We start from the raw sequence: 17,375 nt of genomic DNA, 5'->3' as shown, positions 1-17,375 counted from the left end.
GGATCCAGGATTTTTCTAAGGAGGAGGTGCACCACCAGTATTAGAAAGCTGCAGGTCTTCTCATGGGGGAGGGGGGGGGGGGGGAATTGAAGTTAGGGGTAGGGTTAGGGTTATGATTAGGAACCTCAAATACATTATTCAAATTTGCTGTCTAGGAAATGCAGTAATAACAACGATATTTCTGGTTTCAAATGGTAAAATAAAGTGACCCTGCCCCTAGATCCGACCCTGAGGCTGTCTAGTGCGCCTTAAATTCGTAATTAAATAAGAAACGCACTTACCAACCCCACCAGAGCAGACATTACAACTGACTGGACACCTCTTAAGCTCTTAAGCCAATAGGGAGAAATTCTACTGCATTCTCCTCTTTTAGCCCACCGGGCACAACTCTGATTCTGATCAAAGCACGCGGCTGAAAGGCAATTGAGGAAGGAATATTAAAACCTTTTAGTTTACCTTGTAGACAGTCAGTCAGTGAATGTTTGAAAAAAAAAAAAAAGAATTTTGAAACATCTCCGTGTCAAATGAGCAGAGATCTCCATAAGCTCAGCGACGTCAGGAACCCATGACCCGGAGCCTACATCTCCGTTCTGTTGTTGTCACGGCGTTTTCACAGACCGATTTATTTTTAGATCCGCGAATGAGACTCCCACAGGAGCTCGATGACCAATTGCAAGTAACTAACCTGACGTCATAGGGTCACCGAACCGGAACTGCCTTTGCTTGTTTTCGGAAAAGTAGTCTAAAAATAGATCGGTCTGTAAAAATGCCGTGACATAGGCCCAGTTATTTTAGCTTTTGAAACCAGAAATATCTTTGTTATTACTGCATTTCCTCGACAGCAAATTTGAATAATGTAGGAGCACTCCAAAAAAAATAAATATTTGTTAATGATGTAAGAACATTTTTTGAGAGCAAGATTCTTTTGTGTGGGTCGATCTTAGCATGCAATACACACTGGATGAAACCCAATATTTAATAAATATTTAAGTCACATTAAACAATCCTTAAATCTAACGGAAACTTTAAGCTATGTTTAAGACTTTTAAACACATCTTAAACTGAGACATTAATTTAAGTTAAATTAAAGTTTCCTTAAATGCATATGAAATTCGTGTTTGAATTTAAGCAGGTTTAAGTTATTTTTAATAGGGGGTAAATGTATTGAAAGATTTAAGTCGCATTTAAGTCTGCCTTAAACATACGACTAAATCCATTGAAATATTTAGCTCTGGTTTAGGCAAACTTAAACAGTATTAAATCTGTTTGGAACATTAAGCATGTTTAAGTCATGTTTAATAGCGAAAGGAAAGCCATTGAAAGATGTAAGTCTCATTTAAGCTGCCTTTAACCACTAAATCCATTGAAATAATTAGCGTCCAGTAGAGTTGTTACGGCAACATCGTAATCTTCGTCAACATCTATGTCATTTTCGTCAGCAAGCCATAGTCTTCGACGTCGTTTTCTCGTTGTACACGGAGTTTACGGATGTCGTCGGTAGGAGGATGAATAGAGAAACGATTTTCCACAGGTATTACATTTGTTGCGCAGAAAATCGGCGGAGTCAGGAGTTTCTGGACAAAATTGCTCGCAACCAATCCTAGAACCAGCCATTTTGGAACTTAAAATGCGAGCGCGTGATTTCGGCTGTTGCGTGACAAAGGTCGAGGCTCATTCTTCGCAAAGCCAATCAGATGTTCTAATATCGAATGCCCATATATAGTAGCGCGTCATTTGAAATCGTATCTCTTCTGCATTGTTCGATTTACGCTATGGATGCGGTTCAAGAAAGGCAGCTAGTCCTCATGGAAAAGATGAACAGAAGATTGGATGCGATTCAAGAAGGGCAGAAGAAATTGGAAGAAGCAAATGCTAATCTTCGAAATGAAAATGAAACGTTGAGAACAGAGCTTGAACGGCAACAAACACAGAAGAGTAGACGTGGCAGAAAAAGCCGTGTACAGTCCACTGTAGAAGTCCCGAACGATTAAAGGGTAGGTATAACTTAACTTGACTCTTATAGAATACAATTAATTTGTTTGGGGCCGTAGCGTTTGCTTCAAAATTCGCTAGTTGATCGACCAGCTGAGGAATGTGCACACGTGTCTTCATAGGAACCGCCATCGATGTGGACTATAGATATCGGGAAGCCTTTAGTCATTTTCTTTTGTAACTTAAGGTGTCTCTCACTCTTACACAGTGTTACTGAATTTAGATGGATGTCTAAGACGTTTTGCGAAGAAATAAGTTGTATTCTGTGTTTCGTCATGTTTTTATGCCGCCATAGTTGAATACAAACATGGAGCAGTTGAGGGGCTGGGCACCAACAAGCTTGTAACTCGGCCACAGAGCATTTGCTTATTTGTCACTACATTCTCTGTGCTGAATTTGACATGCGCTGGGCAAATGTGTGGTGGGTGGAAGGGTATAGTTTCGCACACTTTACCTTTCATAATCAACTAGAAAATGATGAAAGGCTTACATTAACGCCACTGATAAATAATCCAAAGTGATGTTTCCATGGCAGTCCATGTGTTCAGAAGTAAATTTTTGGATGTGGAAGCTAAATATTTCAAATTTGTAGATAGCACTAGCTTAAAAATGTAATGGTGTACTCAAACACTAGAGGAAAATAGTAAGCTCACACAACACAAACGTCAGTTACAGAGTGGAGTGAAGTAATGACAAAATGCAGCCTTACAGTAATTTATGTAGCCTTAAGCCCTCAAGTTTGTACATTGCATAGCTAAGGAAGTCACCATGTTAAAGAAAGGAACAAAAGACAGGTGTAAAATGCAATAATCATTAAAGGACCATTAATTTCTTTGGGAGAAATCAGAATATGAATCCGGATTTTTTATCCAAGATCACTTCAGCATGGTGCATCAAAGGAACCAATGAATCTTTACCCAGCGAACTGGATTTGTTGCCTCCTCTGATACACCATGGTCCCAGTGATCTTGGATCAAAAATCGGGATTCACATTTTCCCAAAGACATACACCCTTAGTCATGCAGTCGGCTTCAGCTATGCTCTATCCATACTGCGTATTTCTGTAATTAATTTCAAGATACAAATAAGTATTTAATAAAGTTGTTATTTATCACTTGGACCTAGCATCATGGACTAAATTACATTCCTAGATAAGCCTCAGAAATGCCAGCCATTCACATGATGATTCTAAGGTGTGATTAACTCTTATCTTTCAGAAGAGTTTTCGGTTTATTTATAAAAAATGGTGGAGAAAAAGATGACAACCGGCTATGCTGTCACAGAGGAGTATGTTTTATACCCTTAATTGTTATTTTTTAGACATCACAAACAATGTGTATATTCTGTGCTGCACTTGGAAACGTATTTATTCGATTAATGGCCTGGGCACTTATTCATTTTGTGGCCCATTAGGGTGGGCACTCATTGTTATCTTGACATTTTCAACAAGCAAGGACAATTTTAGAGAGTAACAAAACAAGGGATAATAAGTTTACATGTATTTTTCTTCAAGACAAAACAAAGTGCAAAAGCTAATATAAACAAGCCATAGAAAATATAAAAGTTCATATTTGACTACCGTATCTAAAACCAATTTTGGAACACAATTGGCTACCAGACTACCTTTTGGCATTGTTGCATACGCTTTTACCCTATTTTTTTTTTTTTTGGACAACCTTTGTTGAAACAGCTGTACACTGTAGATATATTTATGTATAAAAAATAGGCTTGCTTTGGAAGTCTCTTTAATAAAACACTGCTATCAATTCTTACAGTCCAGAGTCAGACAGAAATCAGGACTTGTTCTCAAAAATTAAAGACCTTTTGAAAAAGGAGCATGGCAGGGAAAATTGCCCATGGACAGACTTACAAATGGAAGGTATGTACATGTATGCATTGTGTAACACTTTGATTTCAAGTACTAAGTGAACTCCAGCTGACTGCAGTCTGCCAAATCAATTAGAAAGCACTGTGAAAAACAAAACACCTAACAAAATTACCTTGAAACATAACCTACTTGCACAACATTATATTTATTTCTTTCATGGGATCACAAGCCATGGACAACTGCAGCTTTTTTAGCCAATACGCTTGTCTGAAGCTCTGAATTTTATCAGAAATTGGCAGCCATTCAAGTTAATTTACACCTTGTTCAAACCATTTGAGGTCATTAATTTAATTGACATTGAAAATTTTCCATCTGGGCAGTTTGTGAAGTGGTTTGTCAAAATGGTAGTCACTATGCATGTTGAATTATCCCTCCCCATTGTCCACACCCCGCTACTGCATAGAGCTTGTGATCCAAGCCCCAAATTAAAAGGACCATCCCCCCATCCCCCCATCCCAGTTCACTGGAAATTGGAGCTTATACTGCAAGTAAGCTTGTCATGTTATTGGAGAGGATATTTTGCAGTACATGTACTTAATATTTCTTTGCTTATTTTTCTAAAAATTCAACAGCACAGCACTATCGATATTTCAAAACTGTCAAAGAAAGGGATCATAAAGTCCAAAGTGGAACAAATGACAAACATAAGGAAATCTTCAGGAGATCAAGGCGTCTCTTAAGCGTAAGTTTCATTCGACAAGTCTATCTTCAATTTCAAGATATTACAGTGCAACACGCTTTACCGTGGCTACCCAACTAACTTTTTTTTTTTACAAGTAAGCCAATCAGGATACACAAATTTTATTAATAGTCACTCCTCGTTACAAAGTCCAACAGGCAAGTGACGCGACAACAAATTATTGAAAACAGGTTGCTTTGTATTTTATGGTTAGCTTGTAAAAAAAAACGTTTGTTGGGTGCTTGAGATATATAGAACTGCACTTACTGTACATTAATTTGATTGCAATTTTTTGCCCGGTACCACTTTTTTATAATAATAATTTTGTTTTGATTTTTCCTTTTACTATATGTTTTCAGTTGTAAAGTCTTACTTAATTTTGCAGGATCTTGTTAATTTTTTAATTTAAACAAAAAGATATTGTAAGCACTTGAGAAAATGAAACAAATATTGTTTACTTTTATCATTAGAAATTGGAAAGGCGTCTATCTGGCTTTGAAAAGTTGAAGGCAACAATGACACTACGAGACCAGAAGTCATGCGGCGACTGCCTCTATGTAGATTATATGAGCAGCGAGGATTCCGAGTATGAAGAAGTGGGGGACCCCATTACAGGGGATAGAAACCAGCATTTGGTTGGTTATGTAACAAAGAAGCTGCCTTGGCAGTGAACGGCCCTTACCAATTTGAAAGTAAGGTTAGATAGGGCCCACAGGGAGAACTTAAACAGACATGCCAAACAGTTGCTAAAGCCAAGAAGGGTTGGAGGAGAGTCAGACAGGCCTTCACCTGCTGGCCCATCATGGGCTGTTAGACAACCACAGACAACCACAGAGTGAGTTCTGTATGAAGACAGAGGATGATGGGGCACACACAGTGATGGGAATTTTGAAATAATAAATCATTGATAATAATGCAAGGTTAAGAAAGTTTCTTTATGATTTTTCAACAACTCCCAGCAAAGAAACCTCAAGTTTCAAGCCCCACATGCATGATCTACACGACTTGTCTATATCAAATTTTCTAAAAAAATATTGTTTCTGCTAAAAAACTAAGCAAGGAAGTTTTTGAATGTTTGCAATCATTTTTTTTTTCTGGTCAAAGATTGCTTGTGTACATACTGTAAGTGTTTTGGGAGTGCTGAATATGTCTGAAATTAAGGATGGTGCCTACTAATATAGAAGTATTTTTGCATATACCTTATGACTATGCAAGGAAAACAGATCTTAGAATGGGCCACTGGAATCCAGAAACAAAATTGGAGGCAGTGGGGCATTTTGTGGAGATAATGAAGCAACAATTATTTTTAGAAGCAGTAAAATTCTAGGCGATGTATGGTATTAAATTTAAACTACTTTATTATCTCAGAAAAATGCAGGGTTCCCCCAATTTTCTTGTTGGATACCAAGAGCACTTGCTAAGTTTGCTTTCTCTGCATAGTTTTAAACTGGCAAAAATATCCCTGTTTTAGTAGGCATCACCCATAGGAAACCTGAAAATCTCAAAGTGCCCAGCAACTAAAATTGGCACCATCTTTAACTGTTAAATTTCATTATCAGACTGTGTGATCCCATGAAACTCCTTTGAGCTGTCTTTTGTCTTCACTCTCCACCTCTTGGTACAGCAATATATATTTATTTATTTATTTATTTATTTATAAGTTTTTTTTTACTAAGATAATTTTAAAAGAAATGTGGTTATATCTACCAATACAGTATATTATTATTCAGACAGTGACACATGGAGGGATATTCAGAAAAGAAATCAGTTTCCCAACAGGAATCAAATCATGACCTTTCCATTAGTCCAGAACTGCACCTGACCCTGAATTTGGGTACATTTGTAAAAAAAGACAGACCTTTTTGTTTGGTACATATGACCTCAAGTTTGACAGAATTTTTGTGTTTTAGTAAGAATCAAGGTTAGGGGACACCTTGTGATTTCTATCATTAGTTCATGCATCTCATTAGTGTGTATTTCTGAACATAGCATGTGTTGCTCCAATACTCTAATACTTACCTACAAGAGACCAGTGGGAGCCCGGTAATTAAACTAGGTTCATATGATTAAGATCATGCCCATTAGGATTCAAATAGGGCAAAGCAGTATGTAGGATATTTACATTAACTTGGTTCTTATGCACAAGTCTCCTGCAGTTCAGTGGTAGATCATCTAAACCTTTTGGGAGAACTCTGATTTTCTTTTTCTGAGCATGTCCGTGTCAACTCTGACTGAAAAAAATACATTCTATAATGTGCTATTTATTAATAGTGACATCGGGAGCTAGCTTTTAGGGACCTCTGGTTTTAGTAATGCCTGTTTACTACAACAAGTCATCTCAATGAATACCAGTATCTTCAAATGTTAGTCAACTTATTGTGACTATGTTTTAGTACTCACCACCATTGACCTCTTTTAAGCAAATAGTTGTTAAGGATGGTGCCTCCTAATACCAATTTTTTTTTTGCCCAGTTTATGACTTTGCAGAAAGAGCAGATCTTAGCAATTAAAAACCCCCAGTTTTCTGTATGGATACCAAGAGCACTTTCTAAGTTCTGATTTCTCTGCATAGTTGTAAACCTCACAAACCCAAGTACAATACGCTGACTGTATGCATAGTAACAAGAGTAGGCACCTTACTTAAATATTTATAGATTATCAAGATTGATAAGCTTCATAGTGGCAGAATCAACTCTGTGTACATAACCATTTCTAAAATATTGAAAGCCAAAATCCTGGAGACTCACGATACAGTGTCCTGTATCTTTCAGACTGATAGTCTTTATTTTTATAGGGTATAATAGTGTATGTTAAGACATGAATTGTAAATGTTACTGTTCTTTAGCCTTCAGGGGTTTTTTCATTTTAGTAGTTGATTAGGAGGAGGGATCAAACTTAACTTAGCAGGGACCACCTGATAGACATGATTTTGCTCTCAGCCTTTTGTATACAGTGTAAAATATGAAGGATGGAGCATACGTAAACTTGGCAAGTAATGGTCCCTGTGTCCCTTCTCAAACAAAAACCCCAAATCTTGGAAAGCATTCGCCCTTGTCACACGGTGGCCATATTGTCCAGGGAGACCAAAAGAGCTTTGTTTTACCATGCCAAGCCCTGCAGTGGAAAAACAAAGCTTTTTTGGTCTCGCGGGACAATATGGCCGCCGTGTGACAAGGGCAAATTGACTAACAAGAGCAGGTTAATGATAACCTTGACAAATGTAGGATGAAATCACTGTACCAAAGTCCTGGAGACTCGAGATATAGTGTACTGTGTGTTTCAGACTGATACTTTTATTTTTACCTGTAGGGAACAATATTATTGTAGATTAGTGTATGAATTTTAAGGGTTTATGTTCTGAAGTGTTCAAATTAACCTTGGAAAACATTGAGTGACAGATTAATAAACAATAATTTTTATTAGGGATGGAAATTGTCGATGTGTACACAATTAGAGGAAATTTTTGTATTATGTAGGAAAACATAAGGACCGTTAGTTATTGCTAAGAATGATGTATTATTCAAGAAAGTTATTGTTATTTATATAACTGTATCAATTGATACTCTATTTGAAGGAATTGACCATTTTGAACTTATACATATTAAGCAGAAGAATGTCTACAATATTGAGATTAAAAATGTTGCAATTGTGGTTGAGAACTATGTTATTCGTTTTTACATTACAAGTAAAATAGTACTCGTGTAGAGTACATAAGCATTTGTTTCAGACATGGTTGATGTCTGTTAAACTTATGCTTCAGGTACGTTTGATTTGAATTGAAGGAAATTCAAACATTTGTTCCGGAGGCATTTAGTGCGAATTAAACAGGTTTACAATTTTTGCAAAGGAGTTTAAACAAAAATTAAACATCTTTCAGGTGCGTTTATTATGGATTAAACAAAAGTTAAACGCTACTTTTAGACACTTAATGCAGATTAAAGGGAACTTAAACACTTGTTTTGAACACGTTTAATGCGAATTAAACGGATTTTATACATTTGTTTAAGAAAAGTTCAGGCAAGATTAAACCAAACCTAAACTTTCCTTTCAGATGCGTTTAGTGTAGATTGAACAAAACTTAAATGCCAGTTTAAGATACTTTTAATGCAGATTAAAGTAGAATTAAACATTTGTTTTGAACATGTTTAAGATGAGTTAAATGGAAATTAAACATTCCTTTCAGCTACGTTTAAGCCCAACTAAACTGACATTAAATTTGAACCTTAAGTAAGTAAAAGACGAATTTAAGCTTTCATTAAACTTAACTTTAAGTAACTTAAACGTTAACTTAAATTAATTAAACCAAAGTTTAAGACGTGTTTAATCCAAGATTAAGACTACTTAAATGAGCTTTTTCGCCCAGTGACAAATACACACCTTCAGTAACTATGCCTGCATATGCACTTTGTATCTTTTTTATAAGAACATCTAATTTTTGGGCCAAGGCTGACATTCTTAATTTAAGTGGTGTGGTATATTAGGGTCGACTGCAAACTGATTTATATCATATATTAAAGGGGCTAGGTCACGCAATTTTAGGCCATTTCAGCACTGATCGAATGGTCATAGTATTAACTAAAATATCAAAATAACTGTTCAAAACTATAGAAGAACTCTAACAAAACACAGGGAAGCCAAGAAGGGACATGGATGGACAAAACTGGAGAAGATTGAAATGGATTGAATTTGGGTAAATTTGAAAAACGTCGGCCCACCCTTTTTCAAATTGATATCAGTCTATGTCAAAATTTCATTTACAAAGCTGGAAAATCATTCTCAGTTGTTATGAGGCCGTGAGTTTGCAAATGAAAGATTCTTGCTCTGCCAATATGACGTTTAGAGCTCATAATTAACAAAAATAAGCAAAATTACCTGAAATAGCATGACCTAGCCCCTTTAAGAAAACCACAAACGTCCCCAAGATTGAGGGCAGTAAAAGGGGGGCGTCCCCATCACGTTTCACGGAAAATAAAATGGCGTTTCACATCTCGCAGACAAAAAAATGGTCATTTCACGTTTCACGTAAAAAAAGGCGAGAAGGCTGGGCAGCTTAAAATTAAAGACGTTTTTAACCGAATCTCAGCCTGGGTATGTGCTAGTATGTTCTTAAAATTTTGGGTAATCTCCTCCTAAATCGAACGTTCTTTTAAAAGAGGCTCGTTTAAAAAAGAGTGTATATAACTACAATTTTGACCATGTACAATGTTGACCATGGAAACCAGGTTACGTAATCGCCACCATTTTGAATACCATTTCGTTATAAACCACGCGGTGGACCAAAACAACGAAGCTCTTTTTGGCTGTTTTCTTTTCTTCCACGTGCAGATGTACATCACACCATTGTTATGTGTCTCTGAAGATTACTTGGAAACCATCTGTTGAAATAGGGGCGCTAAGAGGCGCTATCTGGGGCTCCAGACAGCAGCTCAGACAGGTTAAACATCGCGAGTTATCGATCCAAAAACTCAGTTCCATCGTGGTTAAAAGTAGGACAGATATAGTTATAGGCACTCGTTGGAAATTGTAGCATCAGCTAGTTAGCAGGGTTATCGAGGTGATATGAAAATTTTGTCTCTTTGTCTCTTTTATGATGAGGTCCTCTCCTCCGAGTTTGTTACTAAGAGAGCAGAACTCGTTTTAGTTACTGAGTAAGGGTAGAGCTCGAACAGTACTCGACTGGTGGTTGAACAGAAGAAAAAATCACAACACACTACACATTTTTTCGATAATTTAATTAAGAATTATAACTCGTTATAAAATCTTACATAGGTATTAGTATGCGACTAGTTACGACTTGCTGCGCCACTTATGTAGCAGCTCTCGTTACCTGCTATTGTTTCAATTGCTATTGTAAGCAGCTTCTATTGTTTTTAAGTATAAGCCATTATTTCATCTTTTTATTCTTTAGTTCTTGGTTTAGGTATTGAGCCAATCACATTATACGTTACGAGTTCTGCTACATGACTCCTTGATCCAACCAATTACAATTTTCTTCAACAGTTCTATACAACTGCTTTCGTAGCAGCAACTACTACTCTTACCACTACAATTAACCGGATCATGCTTCACTTACGTACGCTTTCTACACATTTTGCTCATTTTATGAAATATAAGCACTGAAGATAAAGTAAAATCCTAAGTTTAATGGTTTACAATTCATTACCACATCGATAGATGCGAAGAGCTAGCGAATTTCTTTGCAAAACTTTGCATAGTGAAACCAGAAGGACAACCTTAAAAAGTAAGAACCGCACTGAAACGATAAGTTAACACTGAAATAGGCGCATAAATGCTTAACGAAGTTGTCAGGTTTGAGGCCATTATATTAGAAGAGAAATTGCTCGTTGTTGACTTAGTATAACACCCAAATTTGCGATCACATATTTCATCTGTGAAAATGTCAGCAATAAAGCCATACTTACACGAAGACAGGGTAAATAAGTAAAATGAAAGCCCCTAAATCAGTGGTCAATGGCGTCAGTTTTATTGAAACTTTAATATTCTCACTTCCCCTCCAGTCAATCTCGACCCCAGAGCTCTTCTCTTGACTAGGGGAGAGAAGAGCTCTGGGGAACCCTGAAACAAAGTGTCTTCTCATTGGTATTCGTGAAGAACAATCAAAAGCGTCTCTAATTTGGTGCAGTCATGTTAGCACTAGGAGTCAGCGGGCGCCGTAAGGTTCAAATAGCCAAATTTTGGCTACAAGAACGCAACGGCGCATGTTCTCCCACATAGAGTTTCCCAGAGCCTTGGGTCGATCCAAGGCTCTGGTGACGAGAATACCCTCCAGACACATATGAAACAATGAGTCTGGGACGAGAACAAGTGCAGTACGTATGAGCGTTTTCTCTTTTCTGTTCCCTAGATTGATCATCAGGCCAGACAGAGAGCTGAAAAACAGATGGATCTGCAAAAGGACAACAGATTCATTATGAAACACTTCACGCTGCTATTTAGGAGCAGGCGTAGCGTAGTTGGTTAAGTGCGCGGCTTTCAGAGGAAGAAGTTTCCGGTTCGATCCTCGGTGACTTCAACGTCTGTTTCGACTTTCCTCTGATCCGTGTAGCTATGGCTTCAAATACCCGTAAAACGGAGCACTGACGGAAGGAGGAGGGTAATGAGTGTACCTGTTTGTTTCAATTGATACCAGCCCTGCAGCTAAAGGAACTACTGACGTTAAAAAAAAAAGGAACTTTACATTTACCTTTTAAATGAAGTGACCTTACCTGTAGCTACGTAAAACAGAAGTTTGTTCACAGTCCCCAATCAACATTATTCGCTTGTTTAATTTTCTCTATATATACAGATCTTGTTACTTGTCTTTCATTCATTGAAAAGAGTATATGCAACTAAGAAAATATTTTCCCCGTATTGTTATGTTATTTATTTTATGAAAACTAGATATGCAAGTGAATAAGGTGTGATGTTTATCGCTTCATCTTGTGACCTGTACATAGTTTGGCAGTGATTACAGCTATAGTAGATCTGTTTTCCGGTCTTATTTGGATTGATAGGATTACGCCAGCTTATTGATGGCCGAGCGCAATCTCGGAAGAACCCCAAATGCATGGCTCTGAGACTCTCAGCCGACTAAATGAAATGATAGGTTCCTTAACGCCGTGCACGCGCGCGCAAAATCCATTTAACACTATCTTCAGATTTCGCTTTCCGTTACAAACTAATATTGCAGCTATATTTGAAATTCAATGGCTCAAAAGGACTGTGAACAGTGTTCTTTTTTTAAATGTTACGTTTTCTTTCATTTGTAATTATTGTCTTACTATAAATTACTTTTTTTCATTTTCTTCTTAATATCAGAAATGTGGTGGGATTGGGGGGAGGGGAGGGGCTTACATAAAAGAATTGACAGGATGCTCTTCAAAACTTGTAAATGTGTCTTCTTTGGAGCCTTCGTCTTATATTATTATTATTATTATTATTATTATTATTATTATTATTATTATTATTATCATTATTATATTAACAATGTATACGTATGTTCTTAAACTGGTCATGGGTGCCCTCGAAATGATTTGCTTTCTATTGCCGTTGAAAGAAATGCTGCGCAAAGTTTAAGCAGGTCAAAATACTTGTCCTTGAAGCATGCGCATGCGTAAATCGTAATTAATCTTCGTGAGTTATGAGCAATTGTTGGATGTGTTTTTTGTTATATTCGTAAGAATTTAGGTTGAGGCAAGTATAGAATGATGCCTTCAACATTTATTATATATTCTAAGTGACCAACTTATCCAAGTTCAATACTGTTTTTATTTCACGTTGTGTCTTTGAGAAATCAATCGACAATTAGTGAAGTCACTTGTAAACCATACTTAATTCTTTTTACACTAAACCAAATACACTTTGAGGCTCTTGGGTGATAATTCACAAAGCGCGCAACCTACAAATTGCGATAATGTAGGATTCTTTAAGCAATCTGATTTTAACGATCCGCCAACTGTACGCGAATCGGAAATGTGATTGACGGAAGTGAGGAGACGAAACTGCGGCTGGTGTTTGGAGTCTGTATGGCAAAGGGAGGGGCAATCGCATGGTGGCAAAGGGGGATTATAACCAATCATTTCTCTTCAACCAATAGATTAACAAACATATAGTCCATATACGTTATAGTGATTTCTTATGAATCGGAGGCAATGAATTGAGGCGATGTTTATTGATGAATTTTTACTTGAAATAATTAACATGAGACAATAAATGAAATGAAAATGATACAAGTTCAATGTCTTTGTTATTCCTTTCGCACCCCAGCAAATGCCGTTATTCGGGCGTCTTGAGCTCTGTCATTGAAGCTATATTCCAGTTTTGTACTTGATTTACTTTAATAAGGGCAGTGGAAAAATAAAATAATGTTAAAGTAACTTCTTTTCAGCTAAAACCTTTCAGCAATGTCTTTTACATAGCACCGGAATAAAGATTAAAATTTAAAAAGGAAAGACTATCAATTTTTACGGAGATTAACGCAGATGTCTGGCTAGCACAGCTGATAGTGTGCAAGACTATGGTGCAAGAGATCTCAGGTTCGAAGCCGTGCTGCAGGAGTTTGAAACAAGAGGCATCTGAAACAAACAAACAAACAAGATAAGGATAAATTGATAGTAGGCAGATATGTAAACTAGCGTAAATGGGTAGATAGGTAGTTAAGTACAGCAACGACGATAATGGGCAGTTGATAACAACGGGGGTGTTTAATAGTAGGAAGGAAGGACAGAGAGGAGAAAAGAAAAACAGGGGAGAGGTACTGAGGAAAATGAGAAGGGGAGAGACAGCGAGGAATTTTTGTAAACATGTTTTTTTTTTTTGTTACATTACTAGCCAAAAAAATTTTAAAATGTCGCGGAAAGCAAATTCTACCAATTAGGTGGCAAAATTCAAGTCACGTGACTAAAACTGACCAATCACAGCGCTACGTTTTGTTACTCCGTGAAACTACGTATGCTGAAAGTGATCCGCCAAAATTCTAAAATTCTCGCTCCCTGATTGGCCAGTTTTTGTCATGTGACTAAAGTCTTGCGATCTGATTGGCTAAACATGCTTTCCGCTAACCAAACGATGAAAATACATAATAAACAATGAAAATCCCGTTTAGAAGGTCCAAATAGTGCTGTTCACTAATTCCTTGTGGGTCAGTTTCAATTTCATCTTGAATTCTTAGGAACACAAAAATATTTCATTTACTACTGCCAAGAACTAGAATAATTTAACTTAATAATCAATTGTTTGTTAGTAATTGTTTGAATGTTTTGTTTTTGCAAGTCATTTCAATCTATTAGTCGCTGTTATTCACCAAATACATCCTTATTACTGAGATCCGTAAAAGTAACAACGGCCAACACGAATAAATTTCATCATTTTTTTCTTTGTCGCCCATATTGCTCCAGCAGAGGAATCACCGAGAAAAATTACATAGGTAATGAATCTTCAATTCGTTAGCTGTGAAAAAAAACCCATAGCCTCCGTTGCTATTATTCTCGATGAAACGTGGTCATCGAGCAGCGATTCTAGGAAAAATTCTTTTTATTGTACGGCGTTAAATCTGTAAATTATGATATCAACTGTGCTATATTTCGTGAAGTGCAGAGTTTTATAATTAATAGACCGTATTCATAAATGGCGGTCACATTTATAATTTTTTTGTCCACGTGCAAATTAGCCTACCAAGCCTCATTTTAGCGCAGGAAATCTTTTCAATTCACTGTATCGTATCGAGGCTTGGTAGGCTAATTTGCACTTCGACAAAAGAATTATAAATTGACCGCCATTTATGAATAAGGTCTATACTAATCGCCTTTCGATGGCCACTGTTTGACTGTTGAATTAAATAAATACATTTCTAGTCATGTAACTTTTAATTAGTACAAATTGCTTTTCGTTGGCCACAGTCTGTTTGTTAAATTAATATATGTTTAATTATGTTAATTTCTTTGTTGTAATTTTGTGTGTTGTGTGTGTCTGTGTGTTTTGTGTGAAAGCCTGATTACTGTATTATCGTGAGCCCCCTTGATAAGCCTAGGTGCTTTTGGGGCAAACAATGGTTAATGTGTAATTAAATAAAAAAAATAAAATATATATACACAGACCGTGACAGGCGCAGATCGAGTCAATAAACAATACTGATTAAAAAAGGCTGGATATTGTCACAATCGAGTGTTTTGCTTTTAATTTAGCGATCCATTCCATTGTCTTCAATTTAATTTATTCTATTTTACCAGTTAAATTTTTATGTTGTTGGAACGGTAGAGAGCACATATCTAGTACATACCTTTAAAATCGTTCCAATTGTTGTGAGTTTTTCCATCACGTAACTAGTAACCGTATTGGTTTTCTAAAGCAAAAGAAAGAATATACATTTAAAAGAGTTAAATTCCCAAAAAAACCTTTTTCTCCTGCAATATGGCCTTTATTCCTTTTTTTTTCTTTCCAATGTTTGCGCCATTACGTGTATATTGTAACAAATTCTTTTAAATTTTGCACAGTCAAACGACTGGAGTAGAAATTTAAAGCATGCATAGCGACTTAAAAACTATTTTTATCGGCCACACAAGCTATAACCTAAACAATGTTACAATGTATATCAGACTAATCAGTGGCTAAAATGTCAAAGTGATCCCATTTAATTCTGTAGCCTGTTTGGGTAATATGATCAGCAATGGCAGTTGACCGGCCTATGTGACAATAACACAACTGAACTTATTCAATACAAGGAAAAAAAACGGCATTCATTGTTTGTCAGTTGTTGTATTTTGTATTGTTTCTTTAACTGTTCACTATTGTTAAAGCGATTTCTGTCCCATTAGAGTGAATACATATTAAATTACGGGTCCTTCATTGGACAACCAAAACATAGAAATGGCCGCCAATTGGGGACGCAAAATGAGGCTGTTTAGCATAAAGACAAACTACAATAGGCATGCGGCTTGCACCAAGTTCTGATTGGCATAACAAAAGAGTCAATAATTGAGACTTCAACAATAACAATAACGCATATGAGGTCACACTGTAAATGACGGAAGCCATGTTAGTTACCAGCTCGAACCCAAACTCCTTCCCTTTTCCTACTTAGCGTAAAGGAAAAGAGAGAGCCTGGGTTCGAAGCAGCTTTGTGACCCACACTAGTCCAAGGGGAACGAAGTGAATGCCTTAAGTCACCATTAAAAACATTGCTGCTGAAAAAGAGAAAAACTTAAACGCTTAAAACATTACCATTTTAAGCTGTATTTGTCACCTGCATAAGTCTTTTATCTTTTCTCCACTCTTGTGATCATCAAAGTTCTGTCAAGCAAAAATAAATGATCAGCGAGCTTGTAATTCTGTTCTTGTGTTATAGTTTTCGTGCTTCGCTCAGAAAAGTGTGCGCAAACAGCATAATGTAAGTCGATGACGTAATTGTCTGTGATTGGTTTCAAACTTGCTATGCATTATTCATGAAAAATTCCTGAATTTGCCAGAATCTGCTTTCTTCTCGTCGTGTAAAGATGGCTCCGATATACGAATTTTAATTTCAATTTTGAAGCTCGAAGACGACTTCTTGGCGAAGAGAATTGGCCACCTTGGGGAAACTTTTAAGTCAAGGTAAGCTTCACCGAAGCTGAAAGCTTTTTTGGGCTTTTTTGCGTTCAAAACGGCAAGCTAAGCAAAGAAATATTCTGAGTGTTCGCACGTGCTCCAAACTCTCCTGGTTTGAAAATTATAAATTCAACTCTAAAGAAAACTTAAGTCTTCCTTACATTGAAAAGTAAACTTATTTTCAAATAAAAGCGCTTCAAGGTCTATGCTCGTTAAAATCTATAATTTTCTTCTTCACTTGGCACATTGCAGCATAATTGTTTTAGATCACCTTCTGCGGTGCACAAGAGTATACACAAACACTTAGACACAGGCGCGCAAGAGTAGATACAAACACTGAGACACAGACGCGCAAGATTACATAGAGACACTTAGGCACAGGCGCACAAGAGTACATACACACTGAGACACGGCCGTGCAAGGGTATATACAGACACTTAGACACAGGCGCGCAAGAGTACATAGAGACACGTAGACACAGGCGCACAAGAGTACATACACACTGAGACACGAGTGCGCAAGGATATATACAGACACTTAGACAAGGGCGAGCAAGAGTACATAGAGACACTTAGACACAGGCGCACAAGAGTACATACACACTGAGACACGGGCGCACAAGGGTATATGCAGACACTTAGACACAGGCGCGCAAGAGTACATAGAGACACTTAGACACAGGCGCGCAAGATTACACACAAACACCTAGAAATTAGTACAAATGAACACACACAA

At 37.0% G+C, this 17,375-nt stretch overlaps 1 long non-coding RNA gene and 1 pseudogene across 1 annotated transcript in view; both read left to right on the top strand.

Moving 5' to 3' along the window:
• The window catches only part of LOC138057062 (uncharacterized), a 553,865-nt gene that overhangs the window by 161,166 nt on the left and 375,324 nt on the right, over positions 1–17,375 (top strand). The window lies entirely within an intron of this gene.
• Positions 1,765–8,205, top strand: LOC138057055 (uncharacterized; annotated as a pseudogene).

This window comes from Montipora capricornis, chromosome 7, assembly GCF_036669925.1.
Source record: "Montipora capricornis isolate CH-2021 chromosome 7, ASM3666992v2, whole genome shotgun sequence".
Taxonomy (NCBI): domain Eukaryota; kingdom Metazoa; phylum Cnidaria; class Anthozoa; order Scleractinia; family Acroporidae; genus Montipora; species Montipora capricornis.
This window is presented reverse-complemented; position numbering and strand designations above follow the sequence as displayed.